Source organism: Eubalaena glacialis, chromosome 3 (genome assembly GCF_028564815.1).
Source record: "Eubalaena glacialis isolate mEubGla1 chromosome 3, mEubGla1.1.hap2.+ XY, whole genome shotgun sequence".
In the NCBI taxonomy this organism is placed as follows: Eukaryota; Metazoa; Chordata; class Mammalia; order Artiodactyla; family Balaenidae; genus Eubalaena; species Eubalaena glacialis.
This window is the reverse complement of record NC_083718.1, coordinates 158,882,933-158,901,488: the sequence shown is the minus strand read 5'-3', so window position 1 is coordinate 158,901,488 and position 18,556 is coordinate 158,882,933. Positions and strand designations below refer to the sequence as shown.

Sequence of the window (18,556 nt, the reverse complement as noted above, 5' to 3'; positions counted from 1 at the left end):
TTCCATTCTTACACAGAAAGTATAATACTATACATACTCTTCTGCATGTTGCTTTTTTCACTTTTATCCTGAAGATCACTCTTTAGCAATATATAGAGATATTCTTCTTTTTACATTTGACTAATATTCCAGTGCATGTATGTGTCATTGTTTATTCACCTGTCCTTTACAGATAGACGTGTGGGCTGTTTACTGTCTTTTATTATTACAAAATGTGCTGCAATAAATAGCCTTGAGTATTCATCACTTCAAGTTTTTACCACTTAATCTTAGCTACATATACCTAGAAGGTAGGTTGCTTGGGCAAAGAATAAATGCACACATAGATTTGCTAGCTCTTGTCAAATCCCCCTCCATGGTTGTACCATTTTTCACCCCCATCAGCAATACATGAAAGTACCTGTCTCTCCACAGTCTCACCAACTCAGTGTGTTGTCAAGTTTGAGATTTTTGCAAATCTGATAAATAAGTAATGGTATCTCATTTTAGTTTTAATATGCATTTTTCTTATTATACAAGTAGTATATCAAAGTTAAGCATCTTTTCATATACTTAAGAGCTATTTGCATTTATTTTTCTATAACTTTCTCATTTACTACTGGGTTGTTAGACTAGGATTTGAATTTCTTTTCAATATTTAGAAAAATTTTATATATTAGGGATATTGACCTTTTGTGATATTAGTTACAATTTTGTCTTGGTTTTTATTTAACTTTTACATTGCTCATGGTATTTCAGGCATGCAATTTTTAAATTTTTAAAAATTTTAGGTACATAAATTTACCCATCTTTCCTTTATTAAATCCAGATATGGTATCATAGTTAGGAAAGTCCTCTTCATTCCCAAGTTGTAAAAAAACTTGTTTTCTTCTAGTATTTGTATGACTTTATATTTTTACATTAGATATGTGACCCACTTGGAATTTATCCAAGTGCAAGGTGTGAGGAATGGATCCAATTTTACCTTTTTTTTTTTTTCGGTTGTGCCAGGTCTTAGTTGTGGCAGGCAGGTTCCTTAGTTGCAGCAGGTGGGCTCCTTAGTTGTGGCATGCGAACTCATAGTTGTAGTATGCATGTGGGATCAAGTTCCCTGACCAGGGATCAAACCCATGCCCCCTGCATTGGGAGTGCAGAGTCTTAACCACTGCACCACCAGGGAAGTCCCAGGATCCAATTTTATCTTTATCCACTTGGCTATCAGTTGTTCCAACACCATTTGTTTATCAAACACTAAAATTTCATACGCCTTTGGAGTCTATCTTTGAATTTTATATCCTCTTCGATTAGCCACATGTCTGTTTATGCACCAATACCATAATGTTTTAATAAGAGAGTTTTTTTTTTAATTGAAGTATAGTTGATTTACAATGTTGTGTTAGTTTCTGGTGTACAGCAAAGTGATTCAGATATATCTGAATGGTTTATCATGGTTTATTACAGGATATTGAATATAGTTCCCTGTGCTATACAGTGGGACCTTGTTGTTTACCTATTTTATATATAGTAGTTTGTATCTGCTAATCCCAAACTCCTAATTTAACCCTCCCCCACCTCCTTTCCCCTTTGGTCACCCTAAGTTTGTTTTCTATGTCTGTGAGTCTATTTCTGTTTCATAAATAAGTTCATTTGTGCCATATTTTAGATTTCACATGTAAGTGATATCATACAGTATTTGTCTTTGTCTTTCTGACTTACTTCACTTAGTATGACAATCTCTAGATCCATCCAGGTTGCTGCAAATGGCATTATTTCATTCAATAAGAGAGTTTTTATAAATGTTTCAATGTGAGGTAGGGCTACTCCACCATTTCTCTACTTTTTTAGGAGATTTCTGGCTAGTCTTGTATTTATTTTCCAAAATAACCTTATAATCAACTTGTCTGGCTCCAGAAAAAAAAATAATAACCTGAGGATATTTTTACTGGGATCACATTAAGTTTACAAACTTTTAACTTGGCAAGTATTGATATCTTTCTGATATTGATTCTTCTGATCAATAACATGGTATGTTTTCCCATTTGTTCAAACCTACTTTTTGTCCTGTAAGAATGTTTTATAGTTTTCCTCATGTAAGTTTTACACAATTCTAAATTTGTGCCTGTATTTTGTTTTGTTTTGCTTTTGCTATTGTAAATGGAATCAGGGCTCTCCTCTTCCTTTATTTCTTCCAAGTGGTTATGATACCATGCACCTCAGACTGGGACTCGAACCCACGTGCTAGGACTCGAACCCAGCCAAAACCCTGATTGGGACTTGAACCCACGCAGCTGGGACTCGAATGCAGCCAAAACCCATGGTCTTCCAACTGAGATCACACACCTTGTTTCAGGACTTAATGAAGCTCAGGTTCTTGATGTCTCATTGCAGAAAGAATTCAGTGAGAGACAAAGTGATAGGTAAGAAGTGGACTTATTTAGAGAGAAACACACTCCACAGACAGAGTGTGGGCCATCTCAGAAGGTGAGAAAGGCACCAAGTTATGGGGTTGTCAGTTTTTATAGGGGTGGGTAATTTCATATGCTAATGATGGGAGGAGTATTCCAGCTATTTCAGGAAGGGGCAGGGATTTCCAGGAATTGGGCCACCGCCCACTTTTTGATCGTTTTGGTCGGCCTTGGAACTGTCATGGCGCCTGTGGGTGTGTCATTTAGCTTGCTGATGTGTTACAGTGACGTGTTACAGTGATGTGTTACAGTGATGTGTTATACTGAGGCTCAAGGTCTAGTGGAAGTCGACTTGTCTGCCATCTTGGACCCATTTGGTTCTAATCAGTTTATGTCATGTCCTCGGGCTGTGTCATTCTTTCAAAGGTTGTGCCCTGCCCCCTTCCCTCCTGTTTCAGTTACAAAGCTCTTTATTTCTGTATGTTAATTTTATATCCTGCTACTTGACAAAATACATTTACTCTTCATAGGAGGTTTTCCATTTATTATAAGTTTCCTAGAACTATATTATTTCCACATGGATGTAACTTTATGTCTTCTTTTTCAATTCTTATGCCTCTAATTGTTTTCTCTTATATTAAAAAAGTGGACATCTTTGTCTTCTTTCTGATTTTTGCAATGAGGTCCAACACAATTGTCTGATACCAGCTGTGTGTCCTACAATTCAATTCAATTGACACCAACTACCTGCAGTTAGTGAAGATCCCACAGGTTAAGGTTTTCAGTCCCACAAGGCTGCCCCCACATCAGGTCCTGCATGTCCCCAAGCCACCCACACTTCTGCCTGGCTGGATACAAATTTGGGGCTTCCCACAACATCCTCAGGTGGAAAATTCACTAGAACCAATCACAGAACTCAGGAAAGTGCTGTATTTACAATTACCATTTTATTACAAAGGATACTAACGAACAGCCAGATGAAGAGGTACTATCCCCTAAGCCTATTAAGGCGTTCACCAGCTGGGGAAGCTCCCTTAGCCTCCTGGCCCAGGGTTTTTAAACCATTGGCTTGGTGACTGAACTCAGTCTCCAGTTCCTATCCCCTTCCCCGAGGTTGAGGGTGGGGCTGAGAGTCCCAATGCTCTAATCACTGGTTTGGTTCCTCTGGCCCCAGCCCCCATCCTGAAGCTACCAAACCCCTCCCCCCATGAATCATCACCATGAAACTCCTTATTAGCATAAACTTGAATTTATAAAGTATTAAATATATCAAGAGTTGAGTTTATAAACTCAAGTATCAAGGGGCTTGTTATAACTAACAAGACACTTTTATCACTCAGAAAATTCCAAGGGTTTTTGAAGGTCTGTGCCAGGAATCTGGGAGAAAAAAAAAATTTTTTTTTTAAATTATATGACCAGCAGGAAAGCCTCTAGTGTTTGCCCACTAATTAATTAAGATGCTGAATTTGGGGTCAAGCTATGTAAGGGAAGTATCCCTCAATTTCTTTTTACTGAGTCTTTAATATGAATGGGTTTGAATTTTGTCAAATGCCTTTTCAGCATCTATGGAGATTATCAGATCATTTTCTCCTTAGGTGTATAAATTTGATACATTATGTGAACAGATATCCTAGTGTTAAATGATCTTCATATTCCTGAAATAAACCCCACTTGGTTATATATATTTATTTAATGTGCTATTGAGGTATGTTTACTAATATTTTACCATTTTTATTCATTTACTTGTTATACTTGCTCCACAAAAAGAAATTAGAAGTGTTTCTTCATCTTCTATGCTCTAGAATTGTTTAAGTAACATTCAGGTTTTTTCTTTCTTTAATCCCCGTTAAAGCCATTTAGTGCAAATCCCCCTTAAAGCCATTTGGGCCTGATGCATTTTTTGTTGGGTTTCTGTTTTGCAAATTTGTATTTCTACAGAATTCTGTCTGTTTAGATTTTATATCTCTATGAGGGTCAATTTTGATAAATTATAATTTTCTAGAAAATTATCTATTTCATCAAGATTTTCATATTTATTTGCATAAAATTGTACAAATTAATAGGCTCTGTTTTGATGGCCATGTCTGGCTTGTCATTTAGTTTGTATGTTTATACTTTATTTTAAAAATTAAGTTATTTAATAGTTTGTGCACATTGTTAGTGTTTTCAAATAAGCCTTTTGATTTCTGTATTACTTTTACTCTATTTCTATTTTTTTAATTCATTAATTTTTCACTCTTATCAATTCCTTCCTTATGCTTTCCTTTGGTTTTCTTTGATCTTTTTCTATCTTTGTGACATCAATGTTTCATTTATTTACTTTCATATTCATTGATATAAGTATTTAGTGTATGAATTTTCCTCTGATAACTTTTGTTGCTGTAGATCATTTATTCCGATGTAATATTTTTACTATTAGCAGTAGTATTTTCAAGAGTTCTGAATTTTTTATTTTTCCTTCATTGCAGGAATCATTTAAAAGTATGTGCATTAAAATTTTTTCCAAGTGGCAGAAACTTTATTATTATTTCTAATTTCTTACATTGTAATCAGAGAGTTCTATTATTTGCATTTAAAATTTTTTTACATTATTTTATTTTATTATTTTTTAATTGAAGTATAGTTGATTTACAATATTATATTAGTTTCAGGTATATGGCATAGTGATTCAGTATTTTTACAGATTATACTCCATTAAAAGTTATTTCAAGATAATGGCTATAATTTCCTGTACTGTATAATATATACTTGTTGCTTATCTATTTTATACATAGTAGTTTGTATCTCTTAATCTCATACCCCTATCTTGCCCCTCCTCCTTCCCCTCCCCACAGTGGTAACCACTGGTAGTTTGTTTTCTATATCCATGAGTCTGTTTCTGTTGCTATATACATTCATTTGTTTTATTGTTTTTTAGATTCCACATATCATACAGTATTTATCTTTCTCTGTCTGACGTATTCCATAAAGCATAATATTCTCTAGATCCATCCATGTTGCTGCAAATGGCAGAATTTCATTCTTTTTTATGGCTGAGTAATAGTCCATTGTACATATATACCACATCTTCTTTATCCATTTGTCTATTAATGGGTACTGGGTTGCATCCATATCTTGGCTATTGTAAATAGTGCTGCTATGAACATTGGGGTGCATGTATATTTTCGAATTAGTGTTTTTGTTTTTTCCAGATATATACCCAAGAGTGGAATTGCTGAATCATACGGTAGCTCTATTTTTAGTTTTTTGAGGAACCACCATACTGTTTTCCATAGTGGCTGCACCAATTTACATTCCCACTAACAGTACACAAGTGTTCTTTTTTCTCCACATCCTCTCTGATATTTATTACTTGTAGACTGTTTGATGACAGGTATGAGGTGATATCTCACAGTTGTTTTGATTTTCATTTCTCTAATAATGATTGATGTTTATTGCCAGTTTTCCTTGTGTCCTAAGATATCCATTTTTAGGAACATTCCATGTGCACTTCAAAAGGAAGTGTATTCTCTAATATTGATATTCAGAGTTTGACATATATTTGTAAGAGTTACCAAACCGATTATGTTCTTTAGGTCAGTGCTACTCAAAGTAGCCAGTCTACTGTATCACTAAGCACAAAATAGTTCAGCTGATTTTTTTTTTTTGTAGCAAGACTTTCTAGATGAAGGAAGTGGTTCATCAATTTATATTCTGGAGTAAGCTTCTTATCTCACTGCATCTGGTAACCACAGTTCATGAACTTGCACCAGTCTGTAACCACATTTTCAGTAGCACTGGATTAGGTTTCCTAAATCCTTATTCATATTTCATCCACCTGCTTTGTCTTGGAATGAAAGTAATGTATCAAACTTTTCTCTTGTTAATGTGTTTCTATTTTGTCTGCATCTGCTGTAGCTTTTACTTTGTGGAAGCTGACTGCTGTGTTATTGAGTATATATCTCCATTGTTAAAACCATTAACATTTTTAAAAGTCCTCCTTTTTCTTTTTAAAGCTTTTTGGTCAGAATTCTACCTTGACAGATACCAACATCATGACCCTTGCTGTTTTTGTGTTTTACATCTTGCTTGGTATATATTTATCCATTCTTTTATTTTTCTTTAGACTTTTTAAAAAATAAATTTATTTATTTGATTTATTTATTTTTGGCTGCGTTGGGTCTTTGATGCTGCACACGGGCTTTCCTAGTTGCAATGAGCGGGGGCTACTCCTCATCACTGTGCATGGGATACTCATTGCGGTGGCTTCTCTTGGTTAAGAGCACAGGCTCTAGGCGCGTGGGGCTCAGTAGCTGTGGCACGCGGGCTTCAGTAGTTGTGGCTCGTGGGCTCTAGAGTGCAGGCTCAGTGGCTGTGGCGCACAAGCTTAATTGCTCTGCAGCATGTGGGATCCTCCCAGACCAGGGCTCGAAACCGTGTTCCCTGCATAGGCAGGCGGATTCTTAACCACTGCGCCACCAGGGAAGCCCCCATTCTTTTATTTTTAAGCTTTCTAATCTCTTTCTTTTAGGTGTGTTTATAGGTAACATGGGGTTAGACTTTGCTTTGTCTGACAATTTGAAAATCTTTTCATTTAATATGTGAGTAAGCCTCATTTATATTATTGATAAAAACAATTTTTTTCAATTATAAAATATTTCACCATATGGTCATCTCTCTCTCTCTCTTTCTCTGTCTCTCTGTCTCTCTTTCTCTGTCTCTCTATCTCTCTCTCTCTTTTAAAAAATATTTCTCTTGATTTGGAGAGGAGACAAGATGGCAGAGTAGAAGGACCCTGAGCTCACCTCCTCTCACAAGCACACCAAAATCACAACTAACTGCAGAACAACCATTGATAAAAAAGACTGGAACCTACCCAAAAAAAAGACATTATACATCCAAAGACATAAAGAAGAAGCCCAACAAGATGGTAGGAGGGATGCACTCACCATATAATAAAATCCCATACCTCCTGGGTGGGCAGCCCACAAACTGGAGAATAATTATATTGCAGAAGTTCTCCCACAGGAGTGAGAGTTCTGAGCCCCATATCAGGCTCCCCAGCCTGGGGGTCTGTCATTGGGAGGAGGACCCCCCAGAGCGTTTGGCTTTGAAGGCCAGTGGGGCTTGAGTACAGGAGCTCCACAGGACTGGGGAAAACAGAGACTCTGCTTTTGGAGGTGCACACAAGATGTCACACACACCGTGACCCAGGGCAAAAGCAGTGACTTCTGACCTGGGCCAGACCTACCTGCTGGTCTTGGGGTGTGTCCTGGGGAGGCAGAGGATGGCTATTGCTCTCTCTGGGGTCATAAAAGCTGGTGGCAGAAATATCAGGGAGTGTTCATCTACTTGAACTCTTGTTGGAGGCAGACATCTTGCTTGGGTCATTAGCACCAAGACCTGGCCCTACCCAACAGCCTGTAGGCTCCAGTTCCTCAGACCAAACAACCAACAGGGTGGGAACACAATGCCACCCATCAACAGACAGGCTGCCTAAAGACTTCCTGAGCCCACAGCCACCTCTAGACACATCCCTTGGCATGGCCCTGCCAACCAGAGGGCCAAGACCCAGCTCCACCCACCAGTGGGCAGACACTGGCCCCTCCCACAAGGAAGCCTGCACAAGTCTCTAGACCAGCCTCACCCACCAGGAGACAGACACCAGAAGCAAGAAAACTATGATTCTGCAGCCTGTGCAACTCAGTCTGCAAATGCAGGTCAGAACCTTCCCTGGGACCAGCTGGTCTCTGGCTCTTGGGTGACAAGCAGAGACACATAGGACATCCCCTACAGAGGGCCACTTCTCCAAGGTTGAGAAACATAACTAACCTTCCACATACATAAAAATACAAATAGAAATTTAGACAAAATGAGATGGCAGAGGAGTATGTTCCAGACAAAGGAACAAGATAAAACCCCTGAACAGCTAAGTGACATGGAGATAGGAAATCTACCCGAGAAAGAGTTCAGGTGTAGTGACTGTAAAAATAATCAAAGGACTTGGGAAAAGAATAGAGACACAGAGTGAGAAGTTACAAGAAGTTTTTAACAAAGAGTTAGAAAATGTAAAGAACAACCAAACAGAGTTGAAGAATACAATAACTGAAATGAAAAATACACTAGAAGGAATCAATACAGAATAAATGAAGCAGAAGAACAGATAAGTGAGCTGGAAGACAGAGTGGTGGAAGTCACTTCCATGGAACAGAACAAAAAACAAACAAACAAAAAGAATGAAAATAAATGAGGACAGGGCTTCCCTGGTGGTGCAGTGGCTAAGAATCTGCCTGCCAATGCAGGGGACACGGGTTCAAGCCCTGGTCCGGGAAGATCCCACATGACACGGAGCAAATAAGTCCGTGTGCCACAACTACTGAGCCTGTGCTCTAGAGCCCACGAGCCACAACTACTGAAGCCCACACACCACAACTACTGAAGCCCACGCACCTAGAGCCCAAGCTCTGCAACAAGAGAAGCCACCGCAATGAGAAGCCTGTGCACCGCAATGAAGAGTAGCCCCTGCTTGCCGCAACTAGAGAAAACCCACGCGCAGCAACGAAGGCCCAACACAGCCAAAAATAAAATAAATAAATTTATTAAAAAAAAAAAAAGAAAAGAAAAGAAGTGAGGACTGGGACTTCCCCAGCAGTCCAGTGGTGAAGACTCCTCCTTCCAATGCAGGGGGTGAGGGTTCAATCCCTGGTCGGGGAACTAAGATCCCACGTGCCATGTACTATGGCCAAAAATTTAAAAAGAAAAAAAAAAAAAAAAGAAATGAGGACAGTTTAAGACTTCTGGGACAACGTCAAACACACCAACATTTGCATTATATCGGTCCCAGAAGGAGAAGAGAGAGAGAAAGTGCCTGAGAAAATATTTGAAGAGATGATAGCTGAAAACTTCCTTAACATGGGAACGGAAACAGTCACTCAAGTCCAGGAAGCACAGAGAGTGCCATACAAGATTAATCCAAGGAGGAACACGCTGAGATACATAGTAATCAAATTGACCAAAATTAGAGATAAAGAGAAAATATTAAAAGCAACAAGGGAAAAGCAACAAATAACATACAAGGGACTCCCCATAAGGTTATCAGCTGATTTTTCAGCAGAAACTCTGCAGGCCAGAAGGGAGTGGCATGATATGTTTAAAGTGACAAAAGGCAAAAACCTACAACCAAGAATACTCTACCCATCAAGGCTTTCAGTTTTAAAAATTATTTATTTATTTATTTATTTATTTGGTTGCGCCCGGTCTTAGGTGCGGCTCACAGGCTCCTTAGTTGCAGCTCATGGGCTCCTTAGTTGTTGCTCGCTGGCTCCTTAGTTGTGGCACATGGGCTCCTTAGTTGTGACATGTGAACTCTTAGTTGTGGCATGCGAACTCTTAGTTGTGGCATGCGAACTCTTAGTTGTGGCATGTGAGATCTAGTTCCCTGACCAGGGATCAAACCCGGGCCCCCTGCTTTGGGAGCACAGAGTCTTAACCACTGTGCCATCAGAGAAGTCCCTCATTCAGATTTTGACAGGTCTCAGGACTGTTCGGACAATTTAAAAATCTTTCCTTCAAGCAGAGGACAGGAACAGTATGAGTAATATCTGGATAGTACTTGGCAATGGCTTTGATAGGGAAAGAATAAAATAACCTCTTTTGATCAGTTTCTGTCTTTGTGTAAGATTTCAATTTCCATTCTATTGTGTAATATAAAATCAAAGCATGTCCTCTTGTTTATGGAAGGAGGCATTCTCAGACTCTGGAATGGGGTCTGCTGTATGAAGTCATTACTCCCTTTTTCTAATCCTCTCTTTCATTTTTACACAAAACAATTTTGAGTGATAGCAATGGTCCCTGCCTTGTTCCTGACTTTAATGGCAGTGCATTTAATGTTTAGCCATTTAATATGATGTTTGCTCTTTGTTTCTCAGAAAAAGAAAATACACAACTCTTTATCATAGTTAAGAAATATCCTTTGTCTCTTGTTTTACTTAGTGTTTTTTTTACCAGAAACTGTTCTTGAATATTCTTAGCTGCTGTATAATTGTACAGTTTTCAACTTGATTTTATCAATGTGATTAATTAGGTTGATGGATTTCCTAATTTTGAACTATCTGTAAGGGCCTGAGATAAATTCTATTTTTAGGTTTACTCTTAGGTGGTTAATAGTTTTTCTTGCTATTGTGAATGAAATCTTATTTTCTATTACATTTTCTAATTGGTTATTGCTGGTATATAGGAAAGCTATTGATTTTTTTTAGGTTGCTCTTGTATGTGGTCACCTTGCTGAATTCTCTTATTAATTCTAATAGTTTATCAATTGATTTTCTTAGGTTTTCATATGTAAGCGATAGTGTCATTTGCAAATAATCACAGTTTGCCTCTTCTTTTTTAACGTTTATACCTCTTAGTGCTTTCCTTCTCATTTTGAATTAGAGAAAATAAGTGATACCATTTTAAATAGTAGTGGTGATAAAGGTCATTCTTGTCTTGTTTCTGACTTCGATTGGAATGTGTCTATTGCTTCACCATTAAGTATGGCATTTGCCGTAGGTTTTTTTTTTTTTTTTAAATTTATTTATTTATTTATTTTTGGCTGTGTTGGGTCTTCGTTTCTGTGAGGGCTTTCTCTAGTTGCGGCAAGCGGGGGCCACTCTTCATCGCGGTGCGCGGGCCTCTCACTATCGTGGCCTCTCTTGTTGTAGAGCACAGGCTCCAGATGCGCAGGCTCAGTAGTTGTGGCTCACGGGCCTAGTTGCTCCGCGGCATGTGGGATCTTCCCAGACCAGGGCTCGAACCCGTGTCCCCTGCATTAGCAGGCAGATTCGCAACCACTGCGCCACCAGGGAAGCCCCTGCCATAGGTTTTTATCATTGTTTTATTAAAAACAAACAATGTGGGACTTCCCTGGTGGTGCAGTGGTTAAAAATCCACCTGCCAATGCAGGGGACACGGGTTCAATCCCTGGTCCAGGAAGATCCCACATGCTGCGGAGCAACTAAGCCCGTGTGCCACCACAACTACTGAGCCTGCGCTCTAGAGCCCGCGAGCCACAACTACTGAGCCAGCGCGCCTAGTGTTCCACAACAAGAGAAGCCACCGCAATGAGAAGCCCGCTCGCCACAACTAGAGAAAGCCCGCGCAACAACGAGGACCCCATGCAGCCATAAATAAATAAATCAATAAATAAATTTAAAAAAAACAAAAAAAACCAATGTATCAAATTAAGGCTGTTCTTTTCCTAGATGCTAGGACATTTTTTTTCTTTTATATCATTAATGGGTATTGAATTTATTAAGGCATTCATTTAAAATGTTTTTATTTATTAATATAATAGGTTAAATTGATATATAATCTAATGCTGAACCATTCTTCTTTCTTTCCTTCTTTCTTTCTTTCATGAATGACAACTTATTTTTTACACTGAAAGGCTGCTGAAAAACAATTACTAGTCCTATTAAAGAAAATCCAACATCTTAATTGAAAAGTATGGTGACTGTATTTACTCATTAACCACTACTGAAGTTTTCTAAAACAACTTGAAAACATCATGTGCGTGTTTAATTTCAGTACAATGGATTCAAGATCAAGTATACCTGTTACATGTATTAAGGCTGGATTACAGATGTTCATCGTCATCACCATCATCATCGTCATCACCTTCACATTTTCTTTTAATGTGTTTGATGATTCATGGGCAGTATTTTGTGATGGCACCATGTTAGTGGTAATAAGAATGTTTTTGGACCCTATTAATCCGACATTCTGAACTGCTGCTGTTGCAGGAATTGATGCTTTTACAGCTGGGACTATGAAGTGAGCATCTGTACTATAAACCTTTGCTCTGTGAGGGACATTGGAGTCCCTACCTTAGTTGAAACGGACATGATTTTTGCGGTTCGTGTGCCTGGAGTGGGAATTCTTGGTCTGCTACTAACTGAACCAACACTTAACTGTGGAACCGTTACTCTTCCTGCAGAGCAGATGCCTTTTTTTGTAAAGATTTAAGTTTATAGTTTGGACTGTCAAGCAATATCTATCAAGTGGCAATCTAGGGGCTGAATATGGCTTGACCAATGGCAAAAGAGTTTGATTTCTTTGCCTTCAATGTCTAATAAAAAATCTCTTGGGGAGGAGAGGTAAAAGATTGGTTAGTGCAACACTGGATTGCCAATCGCACATCATCTGCATCAACAGTAGCGTTCTTAGCGTGGCTTGAATAAATTTTCACATCATCTAAAATTGTGGTCACAAATTGAAAGGCGAACTCCAACATCTGATTTATAACTCTTGCCTCATAGTCTGTAATCTCCATGTCCTTCAGGATTTGTGCCATCATCTGTGTATCTTTTGGCATGCTCTTGGGAGAAGGCATCTTGCCAGAATCCGTGATATCTAATGATCAGACTCCTTGAGCTAAATCACCCACATGAATGTATTTCAGTTTTGATGCAAGTCCTTTGCCTGGTTTTGGTGCAAGTCCTTTGCCTAGTGTGGTTTTTCCAACCCCTGGTTTACCTTGCCTGCTCCACCCTCCAGCTCCACCCTGCCATACACCCTGACTGGTGAACAGCATGTTGGGCCTTTTCTTATTTTCTTAAATAGATTATATAAGGTGAAAATTATGTATCCTTCAAATGTGTTTCTCTCTTTATTAGGCTCTGATATTGTGCTACTTTCATGAGCTGAGAAAAATTTCAACTTCTTATATGCTCTGAAGTCAACTTGTTTAAATGACAAATAATCTGTCCCTTGAAGTTCAACTAGAACCACCTATTTATAACTCTCAGCCTGTTACTTTTTAACATTGTAGCTCAATGACAGTATTTTTATCTTTTCTATGGTTATTGCTCCATTTGGTTTCCTAATTCTTTTTGGAACAATTTTGGCTACTTTTTTTTTTTTTTTTTTTACTGGAAAACATAACTCAGAACTATGAGCTTTAACTGATAAAAAATTGGTATCAGAACAGGCATGAATTTGGTATTTATTTTTGGGCAGTGAAAATCCAGCTAATACCAAAGGTAGCCTTTGGCCTGCTGCCAATAGATTATCATCTGCAATCAATTATCACCTGAATGAAAGATGCGTTGAAGGCAAAGCGTTGGGGAACCAAGTGGTCTCTGCTACAGAACAGTATGGAGGGCAGATGGGATCTGTGAACTGCTGTAAAGAGGGGTTTCTTCCTGGACAGAATGAAGAAAAAGAATGTGAAGCTTAATACCCTAAAAGTTTGGCTCAAGACAAGTCCCAAAACCATTGGCTTTCTATGTCTATGATAAAAATAATTTATCTTTTGCAGTCGTGGGGCTGATAGTAACTGAAAATCAAATCCAAAGTGTTATACTGAGAATTACTGTAGTACAATATCAGTAAAATTCACAGCCTTGGGACTTCCCTGGTGGTCCAGTGGTTAAGACTCCGTGCTCCCAATGCAGGGGGCCTGGGTTCGATCCCTGGCCAGGGAACTAGATCCTGCATGCCGCAACTAAAGATCCTGCATGTTGCAACGAAGAACCCGCACGCGGGAATGAAGATCCCGCGTGCCACAGCTAAGACCCGGCAGCCAAATAAATACATAAATATTAAAACAAAACAAAAAACTCATAGCCTTGCCAGGTCTCGTATTTGAAAGTCAGAGCGTTGACCAGAAAAGAAAGCAGTCAGATGACTCAGAGCATCCAAAATCCTACCCCCTTTAGCCTCCCTAGCCAGCAGAAGTGGCTCCTCAAGGCTAATGGATGACTTCTGACAATCCTTGTCAGCAGGAGGAAATAGTGACATAGTTCTGTGACAGCCTTCTGTTGATCCTTTTTGGTAAATCAAGGTAAATAAGGTAAACTCCATGAAAATACATGTGAGTGATGCTTCTGGAGAGCCAGTGTTCTAGGGAGCATCACAATGTCCCTTCCTAAGTACAAGTTGCTTTGCCTTACAACCTCCTACCATGTGAAAGAGACAGAATACCATATTTTACTGATTCACATTTAAGAAAATAATTTATTACGGTAAAATTCACATGACATAAAATTAATCATTTTAAAATGAACAATTCAGTGGCATTTAGTACATTCACGATTCCAACGTTCTAACATCTCTGAAATGGAATTCATCTTACAATCAATGGTATGCTATGGTTTAATTGATAGTGTTTTATAAAATTCTTCATAGTGGAATATAAATAAAGGTGCACCTTTCAGTTGATGGTGTCTTAGAGTAGTTGAATTTGGGCACTTGGTGGTTTTCTTGGATTTTTGAGGGAGCATACACCATATTTGGGTGTCTTGCAACCCACTCATTTACTGAGTGACCTGAAAGACTGTCAGCTTTGAGAGGAATCCAGAGCAAAGGAAATTGTCCAGGTGGTCTAGGCTGCAATGTACGTAGATAGGCCACTTGGTCTCCATGACCCACCATACCCCAATCATGTTTCAGTCATCTTGCTGAGGGAGTCTATAGCAAGCCCAGGAGCAGCAGTGCAGAAGTGAAGAAAGCCATGCCCTGTCTGATAAGTAACTGATCTCCTTTGAGAAACAGCTTTATCTTACTACCGGTTCCTGACAGAAACTGAATGCTTGTCCATGGGACAACCAGGACAAGTGACCTTGCAAACTGAACTGCCCAATATAACCTGCGAACTATTTGATCCACTCTAAAGTCTGTAGTGTCCAAAAGCATTCATCATCAGGTAGAAAGGATACAAATGAGAACAGGCTTAAGCATGCTTTCCTTTACCACCCATTGCTCAATGAATACTTATGATCTCAACAGGCAGAGACTGTTTGAATGGATAAAGAAAAGCAAAACCCAAATATCTGCTGTATATAAGAGATGTACTCTAAAAGATGAAAGAAAATGGAAGGAAAAAGATATACCATGCAAACAGTAAGCTTGTGAAGGCTGGAGTGGCTATAATATCAGATAAAGTATACTTCAAGACCAAGACTATTACTAGAGATAAAGATAGATATTTCATAATGATAAAATGATCAATTCACCAGGAAGAAATAATAATTTAAAATGTGTAATAAAAGAGCTAATGACCTAATAACAGAGCTTCAAAATATGTGGAGCAAAAATTGACAGAATTAAAAGAAGAAATACACAATTCCACAATCATAGCTGGAGATGAAAAAAAAATCTTCAGCAATAGACTAAGAGACATAAAAAATCAATAAAGACATAGATTATGTGAACAATACCATCAATCATCTTGCCCTAACCGAAATTTATAAAACTCTGTACCACGACTGCAGGATAAACATTCTTTTCAAATACACATGATATGTTCACCAATGGACCACATGCTGGGCCATAAAACAAACCTCAATAAATTTGAAAGGATTGACTAGAAAAACGGTACAGATGAACCGGTTTGCAAGGCAGAAATAGAGACACAGATGTAGAGAACAAACGTGTGGACACCAAGGGGGGAAAGTGGGGGTGGGGAGTGGTGGTGGGACGAATTGGGAGATTGGGATTGACATATATACACTAATATGTATAAAATAGATAACTAATAAGAACCTGCTGTATAAAAAAAATAATAAAATTCAAAAAAAAAAGAATTTAAAAGGATTGAAATCATATAGAATATGTTCTATGACCACAATAAAATTAAATTCGATATCAATAATCATAAGATACCTAGAAAACTCCCAAATATTTGGAAATTAAGCAACACAGTTCTAAACAATCCATGGATCAAAGAAGCAATCGCAAGGGAAGTTAGAATGATAATGAAAATGTAAAATGATTAGTAGGATGCAGCTAAAGCAGTCATTAGGGTGAAAATTATAGCTCTAAGTATTTGTAATTGAAAATAAGAATGGTCTAAATACCCCTTACATTTTATCGTGGAATGCTGACTTGCATCCCCAACTTTATGGTTCAGCGGATTAGATAATTCTCAGTTCACGTTGGGCTGTTTCACGGCGTCTCGTGGACAAGTGTTCAGTTTCTACCAGGGTCGCTGTAAGCCAAAGACTGCTTTTCAAGTAGTGGCCAATGGTTTGCAGGTGGGATCAGAGCCTTACTTCAGAATCCTAGGTGCCCATGCTATAATTCTCCAGTTGGGGTTGCCAGAAGGTATATGTAAGTTTTTTGTCACGAAATACTTCCAAAACCATTGGGTCTGTTGGATAATCAGGCCCAACTGGTAACACAGCTTGCACTGCAACCTGGACCTACATTTTGGAGAACCCCCTTTGGAGCCAGGTTCCTCTCTAAACTTATAGGTTACTGGTAAGTGAGTCAGAGCAGCACGCCCAAAAATAGTACACATCACCTCCAAACCCAAAGAGGGCCACCGAGCTTTTAACTCTTTCTTTGAGGTGAGTGGTATAAGCTGTGGCATCTTGTTTCTTACTTCAATTTTTATTTATTTATTTAGTTTAGAAAAGCAAAAGAACTGACTTGCAAAGAAGTTTGTAAGATACTCCAAGACTTTGGAAGGACTGGCTCAAAGAAAAATACAACATGTATTTAAAAGAAAAAAAAAGTTGTCTTAGTTTGAGCTGCTCTAACAAATACTATAGGCTGAGTGACTTAAACAGTAGAAACTTATTTCTCAGAGTTCTGGCTGCTGGAAAGACTGAACTAAAAAAAAAAAAAAAGCCAAATTGCATAAAATAGACCACAGGTGAGAGCGAGGGAAGGGGCCAGGAGTCCACTCAGGAAAGCTGGTAATTGTCGACGTGGAACTGGCAGGGGAAGGAGAAGGGAGATGCCTGCAAGAGCACGAATTCCAGAAAAGCTGAAATGGTGCGGGGAGAGAACTCCCACAAACCCTGGAATACATGGGCAGTGAGTTTGACAACAGCAATCTTTTCCTTTGCTCAGGATGGAGGTGGAGTCTCCACTCAGCCGCAAACTCTGGAGACTCAGCGCTGGGGCTGGGGACGGGGGCGGGGCTCCCGAGAGCACCAAGGGAGGCGCTCCCCTCCGGAAGGCACCTGGCACTGTCCCGGTTGGTGCCACACGTGTCTTCCAGCTATTCCCAGAGGAGGTCTTCATCTTTCTTTGGCCCCCAGAACTGGCCGGGGACCACACAGGCCTTGTCGATGCCACTGTCCTCCAGCTCCTTGCCCTCAACTTTGCCAATCCCGCGCACCCCACTGGCTTTCCCCCCAGGGGTGCAGGATGCTTTGGAGAGGTTGTCATCTTGATCAGGCCTCATTGGCAGCTCCAGTTCCCACCTACCTGTTTCTTTTTATTGAGGTACAACTTTCACACGATCAAGTGCACAGTTCTTAATGTACCAGCTGAAGGCAGTGATCACTTTTCCTTCTGGACTGCTGAGGCCTCTATGGCACAGGGCCTGGCATGTAGTGGCATATCTAAGTGGCTTACGGTAAGTACTAAACAATTATTTGTTGAATGAACTAATGAACGAAATCTAATCAATGTACATTCCCACCAACAGTAGACTGGTGCCTATGTCATCCATATCCTTGTCAAAAATAGGTATCACAGTTATGTTCAAGTTTTACCTATATGATAGGCATAAAATGATTTCTCATTATAGCTTTCAATTTTTCAGCTCTTTGAATCCCAGTGAGGTGGAATGCTTATCTGTACGGTTACTGGCTGTTGCACTTCTTCTGTGACTTTCCTAATCATGTTCTCTGCGCATTTCAAAAAGTGGGAAATTTGTCCTATTAGTTGGAAAATGTTCTTCATAATTAACCTGAGCAAGACCAGGTCAGACTGAGCGGTTCTGGATCTTGATCACACCACACACAGACCACCTTCCCTTTCCCACAGTTTCTAAGGAGCCCTGCAAATAGGGTACATGCTGGGAGAGACCAGAGGATGAGGAGACCCAGTACCACGCTTAAGGAGTGAATAGTCTTGGTGAGGAGAGGGGAGGAGGGGAGAGGGGGAGGGGAGAGGGGGAAAGGAAGGAGAGAGCCAGGCCAGGCACTCAGGAGCTCCAATCCACTCTTTCTGGGCGCAGCTGTGAACAGAGAGGCTGAGGAGGGAGGGGCTTCTGCGACTCTTTTTTATTCTGCATCCTACTGCCACGGCCAACCAGTCCCCAGTTCCAGCTGACTCTACCACTGCCTCTCACCAGGTTCTCCTGCCTCCAGCTTCATCCTCCCCGCTGGCAAGCCACCAGTCATCTTTCTAAAAGATGAATCTGACTCTTTTTCAGCCTTCTTCCTAACTCTCCTCCCCATGCCACCGCCACACAC

General features: G+C 39.5%; 1 pseudogene; it reads right to left on the bottom strand.

The window, feature by feature from the left end:
• Positions 1 to 11,979: 11,979 nt before the first annotated feature.
• Positions 11,980 to 17,538, bottom strand: LOC133087201 (transcription initiation factor TFIID subunit 9-like; annotated as a pseudogene).
• Between the last annotated feature and the right edge of the window lie 1,018 nt (positions 17,539 to 18,556).